General features: G+C 38.7%; 1 protein-coding gene across 6 annotated transcripts in view; it reads right to left on the reverse strand.

The window, feature by feature from the left end:
- Positions 1 to 12,662, reverse strand: part of LOC148676176 (dedicator of cytokinesis protein 9-like) — a 158,807-nt gene that overhangs the window by 122,458 nt on the left and 23,687 nt on the right. The gene's annotated exons all lie outside the window — the stretch shown is intronic.

Genomic DNA, 12,662 nt, shown 5'->3' on the forward strand with positions numbered 1-12,662 from the left:
AAGTCTGTTGTTTAGAATTGCTGCGATTAAGGGTTAAGGGGAAAATTAATCTTTTACGTTTCACTTCATTAATAGTCATTACTAGTAAACTTTTACTGAATACAGTAAAATGCCATCTTCATCGTATCCTCCATTACATTTTCCCCAGTGTTTTCAGTTTTTTTCCCCATCAAAAAAGTTTTCTAACATGGGAAAAATAACAACAATTCTGATTTTTTTTGTTTTAAACTTTAGAAACACCAATGATTTTTTATTTAACCTTCTGATCTGGAGCAGTCAATTGTGTCTTTCACATCTCAGCTGTAAACTACAAAACCTCATGACCACACACAGGAGAGAAGGAGAAATTGTAGGCAGACTCCTCTTACCCACCCCCATTCAAGCCCCTCCTCTTTCAACACATGACAGGAAGCATGTGTGTGTTGGGGAATGTTGCAACTTGGGTAACTCCAGTCACAGTCAGCTAGTGACATGTCTGTAGATTTTATTTTACTTCTATTTTTTGTCTTGTTCCATGTTAATTTTATTATTTTTATTTGCTTTGGCAACACTGATTGTACCCATCGGTCATGCTAATAAAGCACCTTGAATTTAATTGAATTAGTGACATGACTAAGGCTCCCAGCTAGGATCATACAGTTCAACTTGGGGTCAAGTGATGGCATTTACCAGTTGTGTCACATAGAGTAATTACAATCAGGCACATATCAGTAAAACATACTTCCATCATAGGAACATAGGAACAACAGAAAATTAATCATTAATGATACATCAACCATAATAGCAGTCTCTCTAAGTAGTCTGTGTCACTGTCAAGAATGACTTTATCATGCTTTATATTTTCTTTAACTAACCATACGAGGAAAGAATACACCATAAAACAATTTGCAACAAGCAGGTTAATACTTTCCCGTAATGAGCTTTTTAGGGAGCTTCCAGGGTGAGGTTTGGGGAGATCATGCTTAAATCCGATCTTGAAAGACAATTCCCCATCCTCTCATCTCCAACCAACTATACCTATTACCTTTGCCTTCTTATTTTTTCTGCTTTTACCCATTTTCTGTTGCAGTACTGAGACAAATGTGTGGTCATGACAGTTACATTCTGCAGTCATGTGGTTTATAAAACTAAACACAGGCAGAACAATCCTTGAGTCATTCTATAATGCAGTTACTCAGATTCAGGACTGCCAAGCAACACTTGCTTAATTCAATACACACTAAACTAATGCTGATTATTCCTCACACACAGTGCAGCTATTGTGTACTTAGCAAGAAAACTAGACCATCAGCATGTCAGAGCAAGCCCAGAAGCACAAAACAAAGGTAATTCTTTCTTGATTTAATGCTGATGAACACAAAATAAATGCCATTTGTTGCGATTTGAATAATGACAATCTTACTCATAATATTTACACAGGAAAGGGCTTGTTTTAAATTGCACACATAAACACATCCAGTAACACACACAAGTGAAAAAAAACTGCCCTTGATTACTCTAGGGAAACCTAACACAAATTGTACCTTGAACAATGTCTGAAACAAAAAATCACAATACACTTTCAATTGCTTGAACTGAAAACTGGAAATTAATATTTTTTATTGGAGTTAGAAAAACAGTTTACTTTCTGTCTAGACAAGAAGGAAAGCCAGTTTCTGTTCTGAATGAAACAACGGTGGTGGGAATACAGAAAATCCAAATGTTTTATTTGAAGATAATTCTTGGTCTGTCACTGCTTCATATCTGCCAACATTTGTGATACACAATACTCTTCTGTGTGGTTTATTAGGAAAGGCAGAGCCATTAAACAGACCTTGCTAATTCTCTGGGATCTGAATGTGCAAACTGAATTGAAGCAGCAGAGGACCACAATTCTTCTGCAGTACATCCTTACGGACCTAAAGATACCTGAATGATCATAAAATTAACCTGCAGTCAACTACGAGTACTAAGCTAGATTTTTACAACTACACAACTAAAAAGAGAATTAATAATCATATTCAACTGCGGCCCCAAAGAACTTGAAAATACTGTTGATCCCTTGCTAGTAAATTTATCTCCTCTTGAACGTGTGGCGGGTTGCCTATTATGTAAATAGACTTTTATATAATAGGCAAGTCCCTGGACTGGGAACTGAGGGTTGTAGTTTCAAGACCTTAGTGGGAACCTGTACCTTGAGTGATGTACTTTACACCGACTGCTCCAGTCCACCTAGCTGTGTTAATGGACACCAGCTTTTGCTGGGGGTAGGCTCTGTGATGGATTGGCAGGGATGGGGAGGGCAAGGGGGTTGGACACATGCTCTCTGTTCATTTAAGACCATGGAAAGCGGGATAAGTGCTGACCTAATGACATATTGCAGCTCAAATATGGAAATCACCTACCAGCTTTTGAATGGATCCTCTGTATTTCAACTACAAGTAACATTTTAACATGATAAACAATACTGACCTTCGCTGTATTCAAATTAACAGCGATGACAAGACAGAACACATACCAACACTGCCCAAGGTCACAAAGAGATTGCCCTGATTTTTCCTTTGTCTTCTGCAGGGTGTGGTGCAGGTAATTACACTGTATGGAGAGTCCATTTTAATCAAAAGAGTTTGCAGTAATAACAGGTTTTCCTAAAAGGGTCCCAAATTATATTCCTTTTTTACAAAACATCCAAAAGCTTTGAAAGTTCTGTCTCCAGGAGTGCCTTCAATTTTGGATGAGAGATAGGAGGTTCACGTACAAGGGATAAATGCTATTCTTTCAACACTGCATTGTAATAAATGATGTTGAAGGAGTTATAGCGAACCTGGAATCTAACAGGTGTTTTCCCTCCTAGCATCGGGTAAACAGTACCGAAGCATTCGGTCCAAGTCCAACAGACTACGGAACAGCTTCTACCTCCAGGCAATAAGACTGCTAAATAGCCAACCTGCAGCTCCTTTAGCAGATCACCTGTAATGGCTACATGGACACACAGTTTTCACTGTAGTGCACTTATGCTGAATACAGATATATATTGCACACACCATGGACACATAGCAGCTCTACTCATATTGAGTTTTATTCAATTTCAAAAAACGTAACCTCAATTTTGTGATTTTTGTGTTTTTGTGAATTTTGTGATTTTTGTGAGCTCACAGAAAAGACATTTCATTGCCAGCAACTACTGCTGCAAGCTGTATTGTTGTGCATTTGATAAATAAACTTTGATTTGATTAGAAAATCAGGATAGGTCAGGGTTAGATAGCACACTGTCCAGTCTTTTTTCCCACCACCCTCACATTATCTTTTAAATGTAGAGAAAAGTGTCTAAATATTTCTTTTTCTGAACCAACAGCATCACAATAGAAACAAATCCCCATCTGGGACTGATCAGGACTATCAGGATAATGACCTCAAATGTCGAATTACAGTTTAGGTGCTTAATAACAGTGCCCTCTAGTGCTCACATAAGCAGCAGCAAGTGTTCCATTCAGCAGAGCTTCATAGCTCTAAAGATCTATTTTGATGTTCAGTGACTAATGTTTATAATGTGAAATGAGTGTTCTAAGTTAGTTCTGAAACCCATGGTAATTTGATATAAAAATACAGTTAGTCTTTTGCAGTTTTCAATGTTCACCATCCACAAAGGGTACACAAGTCTGTCAGGAACTACATCTTATAGCAGTCTCAATGCTTGAGCCGATTTTGTTTTACAGAGAATCTTGTTGAGAATGTTGCTTTGTAACAAGGCATTGAAGAAGCAAAATAATAAAGTTAAAATAATAATTTTACAGAATCATTAATGAATTTCAGTCAGTGGTGCATCTTTTTTTAAAGGACAGGGTCTTATGCAACATGTTATTTCACATTCTTTTTAAAATTTCCATAAATTAAATTTAGCCTAAGGGTCTAATTCATTGCAGAAGAAATGCTTATCACACCTTGTGGGACACGTTTTATCCGACAAGCTCCAAGTTCACTTTGTTCCTTCACAACATAACACAACTTTGGAACTATGGTATTTGATTTAGGATATCTTTATTTCATTCCTGAACATGTTAAACTTTGAAATTAATAAGATCTTTGTATAAAAAAAATAATAAAATAGCCAACATTAAGCTGCTACAAAGTTCACATGCTATGAAAAGCATAATGTAACCTGTACTTAAAAGCAGAAGACCAAAGAAACTTTTTATTTTTGAAAAAAAAACACTTGCTAGGGTGATCCTGTGATTTTTTTTGTTTGTTTTTAAGGACTGACTTGCTTTCATGTTCCAAACTAATTTCAGTCATTTGAAAAACTGAACAACATGCCGCAGGGGCCATTTAACACCTGAACTTGAGTAGAAGGCAAAGAGAAGAGAAAGAGAAAAGGAAAAAGGAAAGAAGTGCCGCAGGAAGAGCAGGGGGAAGTAGGAAAGGAGCAGTGGGAGGCTGAAGGCCGGAAACATCAGGGCCTGCCTCAAGCAAGCCAGCTTGCGACTTCCCTGGGTTCATGAGGGTGGGGTAGCGGAATGAAAGACATGATATTTACTCGAGAACCTCACTGCAGGAAGCAAATGAAAGCTCAGTCACAGTGTTAAACACTATAAAATAAAAACTGGTAAGCTGGGTCAGTCAGGCAGATATTTCAGCAAACCTTCCCCAAGTGGCCAATTAGACCTCTTATGCTTGCAAATAGTCACAGTGGTGATTAATTACTTAATTAATAGGATAATTAGTGACAGGCTAGCAAACACTTACTCAGAATTGGGCAGAATTAGGCTTGTTTGGCATATAAAGGGCTGTACTGGGGCCTTTGCAGAGCTAGTTCTTGGTTTTGTGAAAATTCTGCCACAGTAAAGACTCCTTTCCACTGTACAATTTCAGAAAATCGTGAGGTTTAAATGTGCTTAGGCCCTGGGAGCCCCTTTTAATTAAGCTCGGCCTGTCACAAACAGGTGTTAAAATAAGCTATGACTTTTGGGCTTCTAAAAATTATTAGGGAATGAAATTTTAAACATGAATGTGAAAGACTGAACTAGAGAAGAGAGATAAAATAGCTGCTTTGTATTAACTACACTGCTTTGTCATGCATGCTTACTATGAAGCTTACATGGATAGAAAGTTAAAAAACGTATAAGCTCAAGATAATCTTCTGAAGCATTTTTTCTTAAGCACTGGGAATCCGCTAGGGAAGACTTATCTGGGTGCTGCTAGCAAACAGAGCAAAACCGCAGTGAATTTACGCAAATCATCACACACAATCCAGCAGGCTCCCCCTCTCCTGTATAGCTGAAATCCCTGCACGGGTGTCTGTGAAGCGCCGCAGGCTTCTTTCACTTGAGGTGTGCGGTGTTATTACAGTCTTGCAGGCTGGCACGAGGCCACAGCCGATAGTCCGCAGTGGCGCATAGAAAGCTATATTCTGAAGCGTGGCAGAGAAAAGCACCAGTCAGCATCAAAGCCTCCAAAAAAAAAAAGAAGGCAAGCATCTATGTCTGTCTGTTACAATTTAATAATAAAACTGCAGGATATGTTTTTACAACTCTGCTGCATAAGAGCTTTCAACGGTGTTTGCGAAGGGATAAACCACAGCAACATTAGTCTCAGCGAAATCACCTCAGGTGCCAAGATCACACTCCATAGTCCCATAACGAGAGAGCAGCTCCAGTAAAGCTGAGCATCAGCATCCCCCAGTGAAAACTTCTGGAAAATGTAACGACAATCATTGTAGGGATTGTGACTGAAGAATCATGCATGTTAATGGAATCATCTCTTGGACCCTGGGTTCAATTCAAGTTCTGATGGGTTTTCTACAGGTGTTCTGGTTTCCTCCCGCAGTCCAAAGACATGCTGGTAGGTTAATTGGCTTCTGAGTAAATCGTCCCTGGTGCAATTGTGTGTCTGTGTGTGCACTAAGACGGGCTGGTGTCCCATCCAGGGTGTATCCTGTCTTGCCCCCACTGCTTGCAGGCATAAGCTCTGGTTCCCCTACGAAAGCAGTTAGAAAATGGATGGATGAAAGGAAACATCAACATTCTTCCCCTTAACTCCGCTGTATTAGTAAAGCTCCATTTGGAAAACCAGCACAGTGCAGCAGCCCAAAGGAAATCACTTCAGGCTATCACGAAACACAAGATTGCCCTTGTGATAGTCAGTCTTGCAGGATGTTCTATGGGACCACTCCCACTCCACAAGTGAAAAAACAGTGCTGGCCATCTTCAACTGCAAGTTCCCCATTCTCTCTAATGCTGCTTTGTCCAACTAGAGCTCCTCAGAGCTCTAAAATCACCTTTCAAACAAAACAGTGAAATCTCTCTAAATGCCTACATAGGCCTGCAATCCTAGCTAATGCAGATGCAGTAATGCCTGCCAATAGGAGAAAAACCTGTCCATGGAGCTGTCCAGGTGAAGCACCCCCAAAAGAAACCCTTTTACCTGCGTACAGGCATTTGTGTGCTGTCATTTGAAAACTTTAAATAATGACGGGCGGCAAGCCATGTAGTGCGACTGCTGCAACAAACAAAAGTAAAGCCAACACAAAGGCGTGATGGTAGGAAAACTGCTTTGTAAGTAAGTGAAATGATTTGCTCTTCATTTTTATGACGCAGCAGCTGGGTAACTTGGCGAGTTTCAAGATCAAGAGCAAGGAGTGCTGATACTTGAACAATGGGGCTGAAACTTTAAACACTCTCAAAAGGACGAGAGCAACTTTAGAGGCTTGTAAAACAGGTCACCCATCCCTCTGCACTGTAGAGTTGAAGAAGGAAGCATGACAGCATTCAGTTAAAGAGTGTGAAACCCACTCGTGCTCATTTACTGTAACTGTCAATAAAACTGAAAGCACAGATTAACTGTGGCCAGATGATAAGCACTTCATTCCAACCATGCGCTTTAAAAAAAAAAGTGGTGCAGCAAGCCCATCTAACGCACTCCAGATCATTTATGGGCTGTGTCCATCTGCGTATTCTTCTTTAGACTCAGAAAAGGCATTAATTAGGAGAGAATACCACAGAATAAACAAAAATGTTGCTATGGCTCTCCTCGCAACCCCAAATACAAAAACAGAGCTGATTGAAAGCAGATGCTCAGGCCTCCACAAATTCATAAACAATGGAGCTTTACTTTCTAAACTACCCAATGTATATTAAATCACAGTTCTCACTGAGAAGTTAATTTCCCATGTAAAATCAACAAAAGCTTGAATGCACATTGAAACAAATTCTTCCTTTTACACCCTGGGTCCTTAAGAGATGAGAGTTTGTTCTTAGCGTGTTATTGGCTGTAAATGGAAACAGTTCTGGAAGAGTAATAGGTTTGATTTTATAATCACACTGAAGATAATGCATAAAATCTCTCATCTGCAAACTCCCTTCAGAGTTGCCACTGGGTAGCTCAGTGACAAGTAAAGCTTTAACTAGAGCAATAATAGAACCGTAATGAACATATATCCTGAGGACACCTGACTCTATAAATGCAGCACCAAAGGAGTCTCCTGATCGAGCATCAGAACTCCGCAAGACTTTTGCAGGTCTCTACAAACATCTCTCCTAATGCATGCGGTTTGTCTTTTCCTAAGATTGATTACAGAGTTGCAGTGCTTGCTGGTGTATCCTAATTCCTTCTCAACATGAAGCATGGTCAGAACCCAGTAGCCTGGATTTTAACAAAAATTAAAATTCATGAGCATACATCATCCATTTCAGCTTTCTTGCACTAGTTCCCTGTGGATTTCAGAATACATTTTTAAAATAATGCTGCTCACTTTTAATGGCTTCAGCAGTTTGGCTCCAGTCAAAATCAGTAGAGTTAACCCCCGATACACCTTAAATTTGTTTCTATTCTTAGGACTCCAATTCCAAATACGAGGCCCCAAACTCTGGGATTTTGTGCTTTTTACTCCAAGAATTGTGGAAAAATCTCCTAGCTCATATAAGATTTTGCAAGTCAGTCATCACTTTAAAATTCCATTTAAAAGCATTTTTATATTCTCAAATTTAATTGTTTAATTTAGTGTTTTGGGGCATGCCTCAATTTTGATAATTTTATTGTAAAATTCCTTGAGATTAAGTATCAGAAATGCAGAAAATGAAGGAGAATTATTATAATTAACTGTAAATGGCTTTTTGTCAGTCCAACTTAACTGTGCTTGTGCTTTATCTGCCTTTTCATATTTAATGAGATAAAAACAAAACCAGAATAATTCAGCATATACCAATAAAGATATGCAGCAATACCAAACATGTTCTAGGCAGTACAGAAATCTTAGGCATTGCTGTGAAGAAACCATGTCTAACAATCATTTATGAAAGGGCCAGGATGAAAGGTATATACACACCCACTAAGCAAGTACTGTCATAATCGAAAGAACTGGAACATTTCAAAAGTAATGATATCATCATTATTATTCATTGAAGTGTACTTATTTCCAATACAAATCATGTGTTTATAGCATTTTTCCTCCCCCAAAAAACCCTGAAGTGCTTTACAAATGGGACCCACTTCATCAGCTTGAATGCAGCAGTCATGATGAGCCAGCAATACAACACTAAGCTGCAGATTAGGTGGAGAAGGTTTACCGCACCGATTCACTGTAGGGAAGCGAGTCGCAGGAAAGATTCCAGGGGAGTGAAGGAGCTGCGGGGGTGGGGGGGGGGGGGGTAGGACTTTTACAACTCCGTTGCAATCATATGCTTCACATATTGTACATCCAGTCCAATCCAGTCCGCATCCAGAAAAATCTGAAAATGTATCCACAATGACTCGGCAGAGTTCAATCATTTAACAAATATGGTTCAAGATTCACTGCTTATGCTTAAGTCCACAGACTCGTAGCTCTGACAATCACAGTACCTCTCCCTCTCTACTTCGCCCAATCTGTCATAGATGGTCGACTGATGTTCTGGGCTGGCAGACTCACCACTATAGCTGTCTAATGTTACCAGACTTGTTTGTGGTTTTGGATCATAGAAAAAAGGTCATCAAGGCTTAAACTATGACCACAGGGCTCAATTTCCCAAGGGAAAGATTCTGACTTTGCTCAGAGGACCTTCTGATGGCCAACATGTGCAAGATGGCCCTTCCAGCTGGCACCTCCTCAAATGACAGTTAGATTTACTGTGCGACTGCCTTTGCCTCAGTGGTCCAGTTAATCCGTTTCCAATTACTTGGCCAGTTTTCTAAATGCACAATTATCTTCCGAGCACAGGCCAAAAATGGTTCTATAAATCAAGAAGTGACAGCAAGCTGCAAGACTGAAAGTGACACAAAAAGCTTACCGCAAAAAAGCCACACCTTCCTGGTTGTTCTACTCTTGTGTGACCGGTGAGCTCCGACACCACACCCTACTATTCACAGTAAGATGAGCAACATTCGGATGTCTCGGGGAATCTCTGAAATTCCCAGAGCCCAAGAATTTCGAATCCAAGCTGGATCCCTCCCCCTGCAGCTACCTTTGCATAACATCAGCCTTTAATTGTTTAATATATTGCGATTCAATTCTATATCTGAAGTAAATGAAATAAAAGGAGTAAATACTGCTGTATAAACTGACCTCATTACAAAACCATGGCCCCAGTGAAATACGTGAATATGCTGCCCTAAAATTCTAATACTTGTTTTTTTTATTGGGAAGACGGTTAGCTGTTCAATTGAAACTCTGGCAATTACACTTGATACCACTCCAGAGCTTTGATGAGACTCCTTTGTCGTCTGTCGTCTGTGAAAACAGGTTGGAAATGAATTATCAAAGTGAAAAGGCTTTACCGTCTACTGTTCTTTTTTACCCTTACAAACAGGGCATTACCCAGAAGGAATCAGAAAACCCCCTCACACTTGTCAGCTCCTTTAGTCGGCTTTCTAGGAAAATCTGTGCAGTGCACGTGAGAAATGGGCATCAACTACAGTATCTTCAGTGATTTCCTTGTATACTTTGGCAGAAATCAATGATCACTAGAGAAGTGGTTTTATAAATAAGATGACTGCTCCAGAAATGTCTGTTGTTAGAAAACATTCCAAAAGTGTCTTGCTTAAAGAAAGTTTTTGTCAACTTGAGAACTCCTTTTTACATTCCATTTCTTAACCTAACCTAAGGCATATCAGCATTGGCACTGAGAATCTTAACCTTGCATCACTCCACCAAAAAAATAAAAGATCAAGATTCCATGGTAAAAAGGGAGTGTCAGAGCTGTAATAAAATGAATACTTCAGAACACAGCTCTGAAGACATAGGATATAGGCAACATCATTAATACAAAAGGGGGGAATTTAATTAACTGGCATGTTAAGGAACTGGAACATAAGGTTAATAACTGGTATGCAAATTTAACTTGCTGTACTTTCAAATGCATTCATCTGATATCTATGTCATCTGTTTGTTATTAACCACACAATCTTCTCTGAAGGTATGGTATTAAACAAGAAACACCCCTATAGGAAATGGATTAGCCTTATTTGTCTTGAACATGAATCATGTTACTCACAGGTCACCATCAACTTAGCTTGGCTGAGTGAAACTATACCTCAGTGCGATTCAGTTACTGTGAAAATAGCAATTTGTTACTGCAAACCCGATTGTTGATATTTTCAAAAGCGACACGCTGTTCAAGACAACCAGCATACCCCATGTTACAGACCTTTAAAGAAAATAAGGGGTTGAAAACAATTCTACCTCACCAGACCACACGCAGTGGTAAGGCTCATACATGTACTATCCAAGCTTTAATAAAACATCCTTTGTAAGCATTGCCTTTGTTCTTTCAAATTATGTAAACCTGACACAGAGTGATATTATCCATTAAACTGGTGGGAACAAATCTTGCATTGCTTTCTTAATGTTCAGGTATTTGGAAAAGCAATAATTTTGGATGGTGAAAAAGAACCCTGAAAACATGGGAATATAGCAAGAATATAACACCATTATGAGAAGCTGCTTATCCTCTAATCATATAAGCCCTTTCTGTTCCTTTGTTAAGCTACTCCACTGAATCTTTAAAATATGTTTAGAGTATTTTAAATGTTAATTTTATTTAGGTAAACATTTTAAAACCTTCTCTTATAGATATCAAATTCAAGAATAACTCATCAGAGGTTTCAGGAGCAGACAAGTTAGACTACAGTACATGATTACAGGTCAGTATGAATCAAGGCTATTGTTGAAGAACAGAGAGCAGTGTGCTCCAAGATGAAGTACAGATCGCAATCACTGAGAAAAACTATTACTCAGGCTCTTCTGTTCCTGTCTCGTCCTGTCTCTCAGTCCTGGAATCACAGTATACTGTACCTCACTTCATCCTACAAAATAAAAAGAGGATTCCATTTTTACATCATAATTCCAGATAATCCTGTTCAAATCTCCATGGCGAGGAGAAGTAACTGGTTTACATTAAATCAAATAGGGCATCTGAAGCACTCTATACAACATTTTTTGAGCAGCGTCTCTATGGTACAGGAGGGTGCTTCTGAATTTGCATGCTTAGGGGAGGTCAGACTGCCAAAGTTTGACTAAAGCACAACAGGGGCGTAAAATAAAAAATGTAATTTAAATACCCAAGTCAAAGACCATAAAGGTTACAAATGATTGGAAGCTATTTGATAGTAGCTAATTGAACACAGTGTCTCATCTAGTTAACTTGCTTATTTCTAGCTGAAACCAATAGCTGGCTTCTTTAAACATAGCTGGATTGCTTTTTCAACACTCTCACAATTATTTGTGTAAAGAAGTGCCTCCTATTCTCAGTTTTAAATGCACTTCCACAGAATTTTCATTTGTGCCACCTTTTGCACGTTTCACTGTTTCACTTTAACGAAATCCGCTAGGCTGACCTTGTCGATGCCTTTGTATCAGGTCCTCGTGCAGTGTTCTCTAAAAAGAGTAAAAACGTTCTGTTCCTTCAGCCCCAGAATCAATTTGGTTGCTCTTATTATCTTTTCTAGAATTTCAAATACACAAAAGGGAATCAATGGAATGCGCAATGTAACAGCACTCCAGAAGGTTAATAATACTAACTGCAAAGAATTTAACCTTTTTTTAAGAAGTAAAAGCTACATTTTTCAGTAGTAAGACTCAATTAATCATGCTAATTGTTCATGTACATCAATGAGCATCTCCAAGGAGGGAGACGATCATGAATGAAATGCTGCAGTCCATACTGATACTGCATGTCAAATACAAGTATTGAATTAGGTTGAGCACAGACGAAGACAAACCGCAAAACATATGGAAATATAATATTGATCTAAAAACATGTTCCAGTAATTCAATTCAAACTCATTCACTCATCATTCATTTTGGTTAGGACTATTAGCTGAAACGTACCAGCTTTTTAATATACATAAATACATTAGAACAAAAAAAAATCATTTAAAAAACTTTCAGTCTTGCTTTAAAATTGTTCTGCATGCTCTCCAGGACTTTACATTTTCACTTTGTTTAGCCATTTTAATAATCTTTTCGTAATTTTCAGTTACGTTTTTAACCAAAATCCCATGGTTTACTGGAATTTTCTCCCTCTCTGGCACTAAATCGGTACAGGATTTGTAGTTAGTGGAAGAGCAGGTCTGGGGTTTTATAACGATTGCGCTACAGTACATTATAGTACAAGGGAATACAAGAGTAACCCTGTAGATATTAATGGGTAAGAGGGTCCTAGCACCTGGCCATTGACATTTCTAGTTACACCTTTTCAATGTTTTTTTGCTAA

This window comes from Lepisosteus platostomus, chromosome 2, assembly GCF_059453375.1.
Source record: "Lepisosteus platostomus isolate fLepPlt1 chromosome 2, fLepPlt1.hap1, whole genome shotgun sequence".
Lineage (NCBI taxonomy): Eukaryota > Metazoa > Chordata > Actinopteri > Semionotiformes > Lepisosteidae > Lepisosteus > Lepisosteus platostomus.